The 13,170-nt window shown below is 52.1% G+C and overlaps 1 protein-coding gene across 2 annotated transcripts in view; it reads left to right on the top strand.

Annotated features, from left to right (window-relative positions):
* Nucleotides 1-12,194: 12,194 nt before the first annotated feature.
* The window catches only part of serpine3 (serpin peptidase inhibitor, clade E (nexin, plasminogen activator inhibitor type 1), member 3), a 43,883-nt gene continuing 42,907 nt past the window's right edge, over nucleotides 12,195-13,170 (top strand). The window contains exon 1 of one of the 2 annotated variants that reach the window (XM_038802591.1): nucleotides 12,195-12,462. The gene's annotated coding sequence lies outside the window, so the exon portion shown is untranslated. The remainder of the gene's footprint in view (nucleotides 12,463-13,170) is intronic. The other variant, XM_038802590.1, reaches the window with a different exon arrangement.

Below are 13,170 nucleotides of genomic sequence, written 5' to 3'. Positions count from 1 at the left end.
GATGGTGGGGTGTGGTGTGGGGAGGGTGGGGTGTGGTGTGTGTGGGGAAGTGGTGTGTGGGGAGGGTGGGGTGTGGTGTGTGGGAGGGTGGGGTGTGGTGTGTGGGGAGGGGGGTGTGGGGTGTGGGGAGGGTGGGGTGTGGTGGTTGGGGAGGTGGGGTGGATGGTGGGGTGTGGTGTGTGGGATGGTGGGGTTGGTGTGTGGGGATGGTGGGGGTGGTGTGTGGGGATGTGGGGTGTGGTGTGTGGGGATGGTGGGGTGGATGGTGGGGTGTGGTGTGTGGGGATGGTGGGGTGGATGGCGGGGTGTGGTGTGTGGGGATGGTGGGGTGGATGGCGGGGTGTGGTGTGTGGGGATGGTGGGGTGAATGGTGGGGTGTGTGGTGTGTGGGGATGGTGGGGTGTGGTGTGTGGGGATGGTGGGGTGTGGGGATGGCGGGGTGTGGTGTGTGGGGAGGGTGGGGTGTGGTGTGTGGGGAGGGTGGGGTGTGGTGTGTGGGGATGGTGGGTGTGTGGTGTGTGGGGATGGTGGGGTGGATGGCGGGGTGTGGTGTGTGGGGATGGTGGGGTGTGGTGTGTGGGGATGGTGGGGTGTGGTGTGTGGGGATGGTGGGGTGTGGTGTGTGGGGAGGGTGGGGTGGATGGCGGGGTGTGGTGTGTGGGGATGGTGGGGTGTGGTGTGTGGGGATGGCAGGGTGGATGGTGGGGTGTGGTGTGTGGGGATGGTGGGGTGTGGTGTGTGGGGAGGGTGGGGTGTGGTGTGTGGGGATGGTGGGGTGTGGTGTGTGGGGATGGTGGGGTGTGGTGTGTGGGGATGGTGGGGTGTGGTGTGTGGGGATGGTGGGGTGTGGTGTGTGGGGATGGTGGGGTGGATGGTGGGGTGTGGTGTGTGGGGAGGGTGGGGTGTGGTGTGTGGGGATGGTGGGGTGTGGTGTGTGGGGAGGGTGGGGTGTGGTGTGTGGGGAGGGTGGGGTGTGGTGTGTGGGGATGGTGGGGTGGATGGCGGGGTGTGGTGTGTGGGGATGGTGGGGTGTGGTGTGTGGGGCTGGTGGGTGTGGTGTGTGGGGATGGTGGGGTGTGGTGTGTGGGGATGGTGGGGTGGATGGCGGGGTGTGGTGTGTGGGGATGGTGGGGTGGATGGTGGGGTGGATGGTGGGGTGTGGTGTGTGGGGATGGTGGGGTGTGGTGTGTGGGGATGGCGGGGTGTGGTGTGTGGGGATGGTGGGGTGGATGGTGGGGTGGATGGTGGGGTGGATGGTGGGGTGTGGTGTGTGGGGATGGTGGGGTGGATGGTGGGGTGTGGTGTGTGGGGATGGTGGGGTGGATGGCGGGGTGTGGTGTGTGGGGATGGTGGGGTGTGGTGTGTGGGGATGGTGGGGTGGATGGTGGGGTGTGGTGTGTGGGGAGGGTGGGGTGTGGTGTGTGGGGATGGTGGGGTGGATGGTGGGGTGTGGTGTGTGGGGGATGGTGGGGTGTGGTGTGTGGGGATGGTGGGGTGTGGTGTGTGGGGATGGTGGGGTGGATGGCGGGGTGTGGTGTGTGGGGATGGTGGGGTGTGGTGTGTGGGGATGGCGGGGTGTGGTGTGTGGGGATGGTGGGGTGGATGGTGGGGTGTGGTGTGTGGGGATGGTGGGGTGTGGTGTGTGGGGATGGCGGGGTGTGGTGTGTGGGGATGGTGGGGTGGATGGTGGGGTGTGGTGTGTGGGGATGGTGGGGTGTGGTGTGTGGGGAGGGTGGGGTGTGGTGTGTGGGGAGGGTGGGGTGTGGTGTGTGGGGATGGTGGGGTGGATGGTGGGGTGTGGTGTGTGGGGAGGGTGGGGTGTGGTGTGTGGGGATGGTGGGGTGTGGTCTGTGGGGATGGTGGGGTGTGGTGTGTGGGGAGGGTGGGGTGTGGTGTGTGGGGATGGCGGGGTGGATGGTGGGGTGTGGTGTGTGGGGATGGTGGGGTGTGGTGTGTGGGGAGGGTGGGGTGTGGTGTGTGGGGAGGGTGGGGTGTGGTGTGGGGAGGGTGGGGTGTGGTGTGTGGGGATGGCGGGGTGTGGTGTGTGGGGATGGTGGGGTGTGGTGTGTGGGGATGGCGGGGTGTGGTGTGTGGGGATGGAAGGGTGGATGGTGGGGTGTGGTGTGTGGGGATGGTGGGGTGTGGTGTGTGGGGAGGGTGGGGTGTGGTGTGTGGGGAGGGTGGGGTGTGGTGTGTGGCGATGGTGGGGTGTGGGGTGTGGGGATGGTGGGGTGTGGTGTGTGGGGAGGGTGGGGTGGATGGTGGGGTGTGGTGTGTGGGGATGGTGGGGTGTGGTGTGTGGGGATGGCGGGGTGGATGGCGGGGTGTGGTGTGTGGGGATGGTGGGGTGGATGGTGGGGTGTGGTGTGTGGGGATGGTGGGGTGTGGTGTGTGGGGATGGTGGGGTGTGGTGTGTGGGGATGGTGGGGTGTGGTGTGTGGGATGGTGGGGTGTGGTGTGTGGGGTGTGGTGTGTGGGGATGGTGGGGTGTGGTGTGTGGGGATGGTGGGGTGTGGTGTGTGGGGATGGTGGGGTGTGGTGTGTGGGGATGGCGGGGTGTGGTGTTTGGGGATGGTGGGGTGTGGTGTGTGGGGATGGTGGGGTGGATGGTGGGGTGTGGTGTGTGGGGATGGCGGGGTGTGGTGTTTGGGGATGGTGGGGTGTGGTGTGTGGGGATGGTGGGGTGTGGGGATGGTGGGGTGTGGTGTGTGGGGATGGTTGGGTGTGGTGTGTGGGGATGGTGGGGTGTGGTGTGTGGGGATGGTGGGGTGTGGTGTGTGGGGATGGTGGGGTGGAGGGTGAGGCATGGGGTGCTGGAGGTGGAGGTGTGGGTGCACCCATACAGCCGGTGCCAGTGTGCTCAATTACGGGCCACGGTCGGCAGTCAGTGGCGTGCGCAGCAAGGTGGCTGCCTTACAGGCCTCGGCAATGGTGGCCAATGCCTGGGCGTCCTGGTCTCATGGGGTGTCACCCTGACCCCAGGCCCCATCCCCTGGTCATAAGTTAGGACAGGAGGATGCAGCTGGCCTGACTTTTCCCCAGTACAAACTTATATCCTCTGTCAATTTCAGATACTTGTGCAATTAGTTCAAGTGTGGGAAATTTTAGAATGAGAAATGCTTTATTCTCAGTCATCTTTAATCAGAATCCACCCCCCCCCCCCCCAAACATTCTCTCATTTCCTTTCTGACAACCTCATATTCTGAAACTTCAGGAATGTCAAGGGTATAACCTAGCTGAAGAGAAACTCCCTACCTCAACTGCTAATATCGGATAATCCTAGCGTCTCCAACTGCAATCAAAGTCTTTGTCTATGCCCAGTGACTCGAAAATTGCTTGCAGTCCTGTCCTTTAATTCAATTTCCGTTTTCTGCATTCCAGGATACAGCAGTGATATTCCAGTATGTGACATCTCCATTCAGATCTAATGCAGTGCTCCCAATTAGTGCACTCCGGAGACGGAATAGAAACCTAAACAAAGAAACAAAATACCTGGTTGACAACATGGCATTGCCTCCCACACTGCCTGGCCCCCATCCGCTGAAAGAAAAATAACACAGGAATGTCTCCTTTATTAGCAAAAAATAGGAGACATGCCATCAGCATTCAGCAGCAGCGGATACATTCAAATCGTGAGAAAAAGGAAGTCCATTATTACAGCGCGCATCCCAACCACATTTTCATTCCTGGTTCTGCTTCATTTGGAGATGATTGAGGTACAAGAGGCCCAGTATGCCAAGGTCAGGGAATGACTAGATTTGTTGGCTGTACTAATTGTCAAACTGGTGGAGAAATTCCGTTTAGGGTTTCTACATTGCTCTCAGTGATTATGCATTATTACTGCAGTTACCTAGTCAAATTGATCAATCCAAGCTTCCCCAGCTACCTTTTTATTTTTTAATTCAAATGATTTCAGCAAGTTATTTAAGTACCAATTATATTGTTTTTCTTCAGTTTTTCATTTCAGTGGCAGCATTTATGTCGTTCACAAGGGATGGGCAATAAGGAATAGGACTAGAAGTAGGCCAGATGATCTCTCAGGACCATTCTGCCATTTACAAAGATCATGCCTGATCATTGCCTGAGCTCCACTTTCCTTCTCGATTCTCACAACCTTTGACTCCAAAAACTCTAACCCTCTCGGCTTCGAATATCTCAACAATTTAAGAATCCATTAACCACTGGGATGGAGAATTCCAAAGATTCACAATCATCTGAGTGAAGAAATTCTTCCTCAGCTTAGTCTTAGGCAGCACGGTGGCGCAGTGGTTAGCACTGCTGTCTCACGGCACCGAGGTCCCAGGTTCAATCCCGACTCTGGGTCACTGTCCGTGTGGAGTTTGCACATTCTCTCCATTCTCATGGGTTTCACCCCCACAACCCAAAGATGTGAAGGGTAGATGGATTGGCCATGCTAAATTGCCCCTTAATTGGAAAAAATGAATTGGGTACTCTAAATATACATATAAAAAAAGCTTAGTCTTAAATAATCAATGCCTTATCCTGAGACTGTGCTCCTGTGTCCTATATTCTCTGGGGAAACAACCTCAGTATCCATCCTGACAACCCCATCAGAATCGTGTATGTTTCAATGAAATCACCTCTCATTCTTCTGAACTCCAGAGGATAGGCCCAATTTACTCAGCCGCTCAGGACAATACTCTCACGGCAGGAGCCAATTCAATTAATATTCATTCTGCCACTTCCGAGGCGACTATATCCTTCCTTAAATAAGGAGATCTAGATAGTTCTCTAGACAGTTCAGTTTGGTTTCATGAAAACCCTATACAAGTGAACAAGCCTTCCTTCCTCTTGTATTCCAACCCCTTTGCAGTAAGGGCTAATGTGCCCTTTGCCTTTCTAATTCCTTGCTGTACCTGCATGCACACTTTCAGTGTTTCTTGTACGAGGGCACCCTCTGAACATCAACTTTAAAAGTTTCTCACTGCCATTTACAAAATATTTAAATTATATATTCTTCCTAACAAAGTGAACAATCTCAAACTTCACCACATTAAACGCCATCCGCCAACTTGCTGCCAACTCACTTAAACTGTCTACCCTCCTTTGCAGCCTCTCTGTGACCTCCTCACAGGTTACTTCCCCACCTAGCTTTGCATCATCAGTAGACTTTGATGTATTATACTGCCTCCCTTCATCTAAGACATTGATAAGGATTGTAATTGGCTGAAGTCCCAACAAAGATACTTCCAGCACTTCCCTAGTTACAGCCTGCCAACCCAAAGATGGCCCATTCATCTCTGCTTTCTGTCCATTAACCAATCTTCAATTCACACTAAAATGCTATTCCAATTCCATGAGCCCTTATGTTTTGAAATAATGGCAGCACGGTGGTGCAATGGGTTAGCCCTGCTGCCTCACGGCGCCGAGGTCCCAGGTTCGATCCCGGCTCTGGGTCACTATCCGTGTGGAGTTTGCATATTCTCCCCGTGTTTGTGTGGGTTTCGCCCCCATAATCCAAAGAGGTGCAGGCTAGGTAGATTGGCCACACTAACTTGCCCCTTAATTGGAAAAAATGAATTAGATGCTCTAAAAAAATTTTTAAATGTTTTGAAATAACTGTTTATGTGACACTTGGTCAATCAATGTCTTTTGAAAATCCAAATAAGTGATGTCCCTTTATATATCCTGCCAGTTACATCCTCAAAAAACTCAATCTAATAGACAAATGTTGTCTGTAAAATTCAGACATTTTGACCAGTTTATTATTCAAACGTTTGACCCAGGTGCCCTTATTTGCAAAATTAACAAAAGGATGAACACAAGTTCACAATTCAATCCGAGTTTATTTTAAAACACAATAAAACCATGTTGGCTCTGTCCAATCATAATATAATTTTCAATGTGCCTTGCTATCACTTACTTAATAATTGATTTCAGCAGGGTTCTTGCTACTGATGTCAGGCTAACTGGCCTGTAATTCTCCATGTTCTCTCATGCTCCTCTCTTGTGTCACATTAGCTACTTTCTAATCACTGGAACTGTCCTAAAATCCAGGGAATTTTATTTCATCTTAACCAGTGCATCTATTATCCTTGAAGCCACCTCTTTTAGGTCATCAGGTTCAAGAGATTTGTTAGCTTTCAGGCACATTAATTTCTCTGATACTTTTCTCTACTGATATCGGGTTGCAGCTGCAGAGTGGCATTCAGCATTGGATTGACAATTTATGCCCAATTGCTTATGGACCTCAGGAGGGGACGAAGTGGGGGGAGGTGGGACCTCAGGTGGTGGGGGATGGGGGTGTATCAGTCAGGACTGTGAAGTCAAGGGAGAAGGGGTGGTCAGGGCATGGGCAGTTGTGGTGGTACATCAGGCCCGTGGTGGGAGAGGTGGTGGCAAGTGTCCCATGTTGGTGGTCGGAATGCCATAGGCAGTTTGGGGGGGATGAGGAATACCGTGGGTGGGTGTTTAGTCGAAAGATGGGGTGGCGGTTGGGGAAAAGTACACTGGGAAGGTAGAGAATATTGGGGAAACCCGTGGACAGGTTGTGGGGATGGGGAATAGCAAGGGTGGGCAGTTAGTCAGGGGGTGGGGGGTGATGGGGAAGAGTCCCCTGGGTGGGGGGATAGGGATGGGGGGGGGGGGGGTTGTCCCTTGGGGACCGTCCAGTTCCTTGTTATTGTGATGTAAAATTTAGAAGAGCTTGTAATTCTTCTATAAATTGCTTTCAATTCCTCCATTTCATTTGCCCCTCTTACTGTTTACACGCTTTTTGTGTCTTCAACTATGAAGTCAAAATATTTGTTTAACTTCTCATTTCTATTCTTCTGTTTTACATACTTACAGAAGCTCTTACAATCCATTTTGATATTTCTTGGTAGTTTACTCTCATTCTGTTTCCTATTTCATTACTTTTATGATCCATAGAATCCCTACAGTGCAGAAGAAGGCCATTTGGCCCATCAAGTCTGCACAGACTCTCTGAAAGAGCACCCGACCTCGGCCCACTCCCCCACCCTATCTCTATAACCCCATCTAAACTGCACATCTTTGGACTGTGGGAGGAAACCGGAGCACCCGGAGGAAACCCACGCAGACACGGGGAAAATGTGCAAACTCCGCACAGTCAGCCGCTCCAGAGGGCAGTTAAGAGTCAATCACCTTGGTGTGGGACTGGAATCATATGTAGGCCAAGTTGGGTAAGGACTTCCCTAATGTTAACCACTTTTATGATAATTTGGTGCCTTCACAGTCACATTTATTCATACAGTGTTACATTTGCAATTTTTAAAAGGCTGAACTCAAACTCTCAAGTGGTGGGATTTGAACTCTCATCCATTGGATTCAAATTCTGGGCATGCAGGTGGCCAAGTGCCAGTAGCAAGGCTGACATGTATTGCCCACCCGCAGGTGGTGCTTGTCCTTCTTGCATCACGGCAATCCATGCAGCGAAGGCACCGCCATGGTGCTTTTAGGTACGATGTCCCAGGACACTGACCTAGTGATCATGTAGGGACAATATTTATCCCAAGTCAGGATGGTGCGCGACTTGAAAGGAAACCTGGAGGTGATAGTGCTCCCAAGCACCCGCTCACTGCCTTCGTCCTGCTGGAAGTTACTGCAAAGAATCAGAAAGGCAAAAGATGTGTTTTGGCCTTTATGAAATGAAAAATGAAATGAAAATCACTTATTGTCACGAGTAGGCTTCAATGAAGTTACTGTGAAAAACCCCTAGTCGCCACATTCCGGCGCCTGTCCAGGGAGGCTGGTACGGGAATCAAACTGTGTTGCTGGCCTGCTTGGTCTGCTTTAAAAGCCAGTGATTAGCCCTGTGAGCTAAACCAGCCCCTTATTGTATAGAGATTAAAATACACCAGTAAGAGAGACATGCTGTAGTTATATAGGCTTTGGCGCAATTACACGGGAAAACCGCCTGCGGTATTGAACTCTTCCCGAAGGAAGTATATCCTAGTCTTGGATTGGGTTGATGCACAATCAATGGACACGAAACGTAGATAAAGTCCGAACGATAGGCTTTAATACACAAGAAGTGCACCCGGCAGCAGACGTACGGAAGAATGGCAGACTGCCGGGGAACACGGGTTCTTGTACCCTGCCTCGTAGGCGGAGCTACCTGCCTCTCAGCCAATTGGCTGAGAGGCAATTGACTCTTTCGACCAACGGGTCCGACTTGTGCACCCGCACGTGTTTCCGGAGCAGAATGGGCCCGGGGGTAGCCAGCCAGGTCGGGAGCGGGGTCCCTGAGGAAGACTTCCTGGGAAAAACAAGGCGGCGTTCGTAAGGCGTTTGGTTAGTGGAGGTACAGAGGAGTGACCGGATATAATGGAGGGGACGGGAGGAGGCTGGGAGATTTCTGGACCGCAGGGCCAGCAGGACGGTCTTCCAGACCGTACCGTTCTCCCTCTCGACCTGTCCGTTACCCCGGGGGTTGCAACTGGTCGTCCTGCTGGAGGCGATGTCCCTGCTGAGCAGGAATTGACGCAGCTTGTCACTCATAAAGGAGGACCCCCTATCGCTGTGAATGTAAACGGGAATCCGAACGTGGAGAAGACCTTGTACTGCGCGATCCTGTTGACCAGGTCGGAGATACGTGGGAGAGGGTACGCGACCCGGAATGCATGCGCCCCCTGATGAAGCACCCCCTCCCCCACTCCCTCAAAGCCCTCAAGCGCTGTCTGGGCTTCTTTTCCTATTACGCCCAGTGGGTCCCCAATTACGCCGACCAAGCCTGGCCACTCATCCAATCAACCACTTTTCCCTTGTCGATGGAGGCCCGCCAGGCCTTTAGCCGCATCAAAGCAGACATTGCAAAGGCCACGATGCGCGCTATCGACGAGTCCCTCCCCTTCCAGGTCGAGAGCGACGCGTCCGATGTAGCTCTGGCGGCCACCCTCAGTCAAGCGGGCAGACCCATGGCCTTCTTCTCCACAAACCTTTTGATGGTCGGACTGTAGTCCAAGACCATTCTATTTTTCTCCCCGGTCTTTACCACCAGCACTTGTGCTTGCCAGGGGCTGTTGCTAGCCTCGATGACCCCCTCCTTCAGAAGCCGTTGGACTTCGGACCTGATGAAGGTCTGGTCCTGGGCACTGTACCGTCTGCTCCTGGTGGCGACGGGTTTGCAATCTGGGGTGAGGCTTGCAAACAAGGACGGGGGATCGACCTTGAGGGTCGCGAGGCTGCAGAGAGTAAGGGGGGCATAGGGCTGCCGAATTTGAACGTTAAGCTCTGGAGGTTGCACTGGAAATCTAACCCCAGGAGTGCTGCCGCGCAGAGGTGAGGGAGGACGAAGAGCTTATAGTTTTTAAACTCCCTCCCCTGGACCATGAGGTCCGCTATGCAGCACCCTGTGCTCTGGACCGGGTGCGAACCGGAGGCCAGAGCTATTTTTTGTTTCACTGGGTAAACAGGAAGAGCGCAGCATATTACCGTGGCGGGGTGGACGAAACTCTCTGTGCTCCTGGAGTCCAGCAGGCAGCTCGTCTCGTGGCCGTTGAGGAGGATCTTCGTGGTCGCCGTGGATAGCATGCGAGGCCGCGATTGGTCCAATGTGACTGAGGCGAGTCGTGGCAAAAACTTCGAGTCATCATCTGGCAGAGAGTAGTCACCTGCGAGGTCCTCGGTGCCGATCCAAGATGGCTGCGCCCGTCAGCCGCACATGCTGGGGGGTGGACAAAATGGCGGCACCCGGGGATCGCACGTGGGGTCGGGGGCCCAAAATGGCGGCACCCGGGGATCGCATGTGGTGGTGAGGGGTGGGGGCAGTGAGGTCCGCGGGCCGCACGGGGTCTCTGAGGAGAGCGGGAGAGGGGAGGACCCACGGTCACTGCTCAGGACCGCAGCGACAGCTTTTGACTGGCAGACGGCCGCAAAGTGGCCCTTCTTGCCGCAGCCTTTACAGGTTGCAGAACGGGCTGGGCAGTGCTGACGGGGGTACTTTGCCTGGCCGCAAAAGTAGCAGTGGGGTCCCGTGGGTTTATCGGGGCGCCCTGCGGCGCAGGCCTGGGGGGGTCCAAGTTCATGGGGGTGAGAGAGGTCGCGTTCCATGCTGCCCAGGGGGCCGCTGCGTGGTCGGGAGCGTACGCACGAGCATTACGAGTCGCAACGTCTAGGGAGGAGGTGAGGGCCCGTGCCTCCGTGAGGCTTAAAGTCTCTCTCTCTAAAAGTCTTTGGCGAATCTGCGAACATAGAACATAGAACAGTACAGCACAGAACAGGCCCTTCGGCCCTCAATGTTGTGCCGAGCCATGATCACCCTACTCAAACCCACGTATCCACCCTATACCCGTAACCCAACAACCCTCCCTTAACCTTACTTTTATTAGGACACTACGGGCAATTTATCATGGCCAATCCACCTAACCCGCACATCTTTGGACTGTGGGAGGAAACCGGAGCACCCGGAGGAAACCCACGCACACAGGGGGAGGACGTGCAGACTCCGCACAGACAGTGACCCAGCCGGGAATCGAACCTGGGACCCTGGAGCTGTGAAGCATTTATGCTAACCACCATGCTACCCTGCTGCGAAGATTACATACCCGCAACGAAAGCGTCTCTGATCTAAGGTTCGGTGTGCTCGGCCGCAGAAACTTGTGGGCAGCCGCAGTTCCTCCCCAGAACGAGGAGGGCACGGTAAAATTCATCTAGAGACTCACCAGGAAGTTGCTGCCTCGTGGCCAGTAAGTGCCGAGCGTAGACTTCATTCATCTGCCGTATGAAATGTCCTTTAAGCAAGTCCATGGCTGCGTCGTAGTCTGTCATATCCTCTATGAGCGTGTACACGGCGGTGCCGACGCACGAGTGGAGGATGTGCAACTTCTGTTCCCTCATCGGGACGTTTTCGGCTGTACTCAAGTTGCTGTTGAAGCAAGCCACCCAGTGTTTAAATGTTGCTGTTGCATTTGCTGCGTGCGTGCTGAGTCGAAGACACTCTGGCTTGATGCAAAGCTCCATCCTTTAAAATCTTGTGTATTAAATTGATGCACAATCAATGGACACGAAACGGAGATAAAGTCCGAACGATAGGCTTTAATACACAAAAAGTGTACCCGGCAGCAGACGTACAGAAGAATGGCAGACTGCCGGGGAATTCGGGTTCTTATACCCCGCCTCGTAGGCGGAGCTACCTACCTCTCAGCCAATCGGCTGAGAGGCACATGACATACCTGGGCCAATGGGCAGCGCGTCCTCTGCACCAATGGCAGCTCACACTTCCAGGTACCGTAATTCGCACCTTCCTGAAATCATATGGCACCGTGTCACATTATGATGGAGAAATAAGGCCAGCAAAACCAGATGCTAACAAATTTAATATTAGTGCAACTATGTACTTTATATTCATTTTAATCACAGGCGCCATTGTCCACATCACTGTACTTACTCCTCTTTATATGGTAAGAAATCTATAACACCAGGTTAAAATCCAACAGGTTTGTTTCGAATCACTAGCTTTTGGAGCGCAGCTCCTTCCTCAGGTGAACCTCTTTATATGAAAATGCTTGCATATGTAAAATAAATGATTTATAAGGAATAGTGCAGGAAGGAGTTGCACAAAGCAAGTAATAATAAAGATGCTGCGGATGTGTGATTGGGGTGCTCCTTCTATAGACACATTTGCAGTGCCCCATGACAGCGAGATGTGAAACACAACACGTATACAACTTGCAAGTACAAATCTCCATAGGGTGAAATGATGTATTCTACATCGTTTTTAAAAAAAGTTTAATTCCTCAAATGCCAAAGCTGATCTCGATTCATGTTTGTGACGTGAAGCAAGGGTCAGAATAAAGTACAGAATGGTGCATTTATGATCTGGGTGATGGGCAACACGGTGGCGCAGTGGGTTAGCCCTGCTGCCTCATGGTGCTGAGGTCCCAGGTTCAATCCCGGCTCTGGGTCACTGTCCGTGTGGAGTTTGCACATTCTCCCTGTGTCTGCGTGGGTTTCACCCCCACAACCCAAAGATGTGCAGGGTAGGTGGATTGGCCGTGCTAAATTGCCCCCTTAATTGGAAAAAAGTGAATTGGGTACTCTAAATTTAAAAAAAAGAAAACAAAATCTGGGTGCCAGAGTGAAAATTAAAGCCCAATGCAATTAATTGCTGGACTTTGAACTAGTTTTGGCATCAATCACATTTCTACTGTAGCAGTTCCGGAATGTAACGTACAGAAAGAATGGAAACGAGTGCAGGAAAGGCAAATAGCAAGACGTGGCTCCTTTGAATGGAAGGTGCTGTGGGGGATTTGGGATTTGTTTGTGGCTGTGACGTGCTGTCCCCTCTCTGTTCGTCTGGCTCTATATAGAACAGGAGCTGGCAGGGATCCGGGAGAGTGGTACAGACATCGCCGAGAGAGACACGGCAGACACCCCCCTGCAGCATTCCAGTCTTATGACTTCGCCCAACCGGGCATGAGAGAGAACGTGAGATAGTGAGAGAGATAGCAGGAGAAGACAATGTAAGTAATTCACAATGTGGTGAGTCGTTTTACAGAAAGTAATTTTGAAATATCAATTTTGGTTAAGGAACAAATAGCATAGATTCTATATACTATTCACGTTTCAATTGGCAAAAATGAGGTCCAATAGCTTTAGCTTTATTAAATGCTGGCTTCAACTTTGCCATCGAAACCGCTCAACTACTGTGCTCTGATTATTTAAGTAATACAGCAAGCCACAACTAATTTTTAACATTAGACCTAATTTTTGTCAAATGAAACGTGAATATCGAAACTACATCAGTCTGTGTGTGTGTGGGGGGGGGGGGGGGGGGGGGGGACGTCTGAAGAGATTGATGTGTATAAATCAGCCTGCTTACTCCTTTGCGTTTATTTCAGAATGGATTTGGGACAATTTTAGGCAAAAGTCAAACTCCTCCCACTTCGCTGGCAAATTAATTCTTCCATCCTCTTCGATCATTTTTATTACTATTCAGGAACCAATTCTTTACACTTCTAATTTCTTGCAAAGTTGTGACATGGCTATGACAGAAGAACAGATATGCTACATTTTTGATCTAGGAAATTTGCGCTTAACTGATTTACACCGAAACATCAGGACATGCAAATTCCCAAACTTTTGCCCCTTATTCAAGTTACTCCTGCAAAAACCCTACTTGGCTCAATAACATAAACCTACACCCCGTGCAAAACACCAAAAAATGCAAGTTTATGTTCAAAATTTACA

Source organism: Scyliorhinus canicula, chromosome 7 (assembly GCF_902713615.1).
Source record: "Scyliorhinus canicula chromosome 7, sScyCan1.1, whole genome shotgun sequence".
In the NCBI taxonomy this organism is placed as follows: domain Eukaryota; kingdom Metazoa; phylum Chordata; class Chondrichthyes; order Carcharhiniformes; family Scyliorhinidae; genus Scyliorhinus; species Scyliorhinus canicula.
The sequence above is the reverse complement of the archived record's forward strand: the minus strand, read 5'-3'. Positions and strand labels throughout refer to the sequence as shown.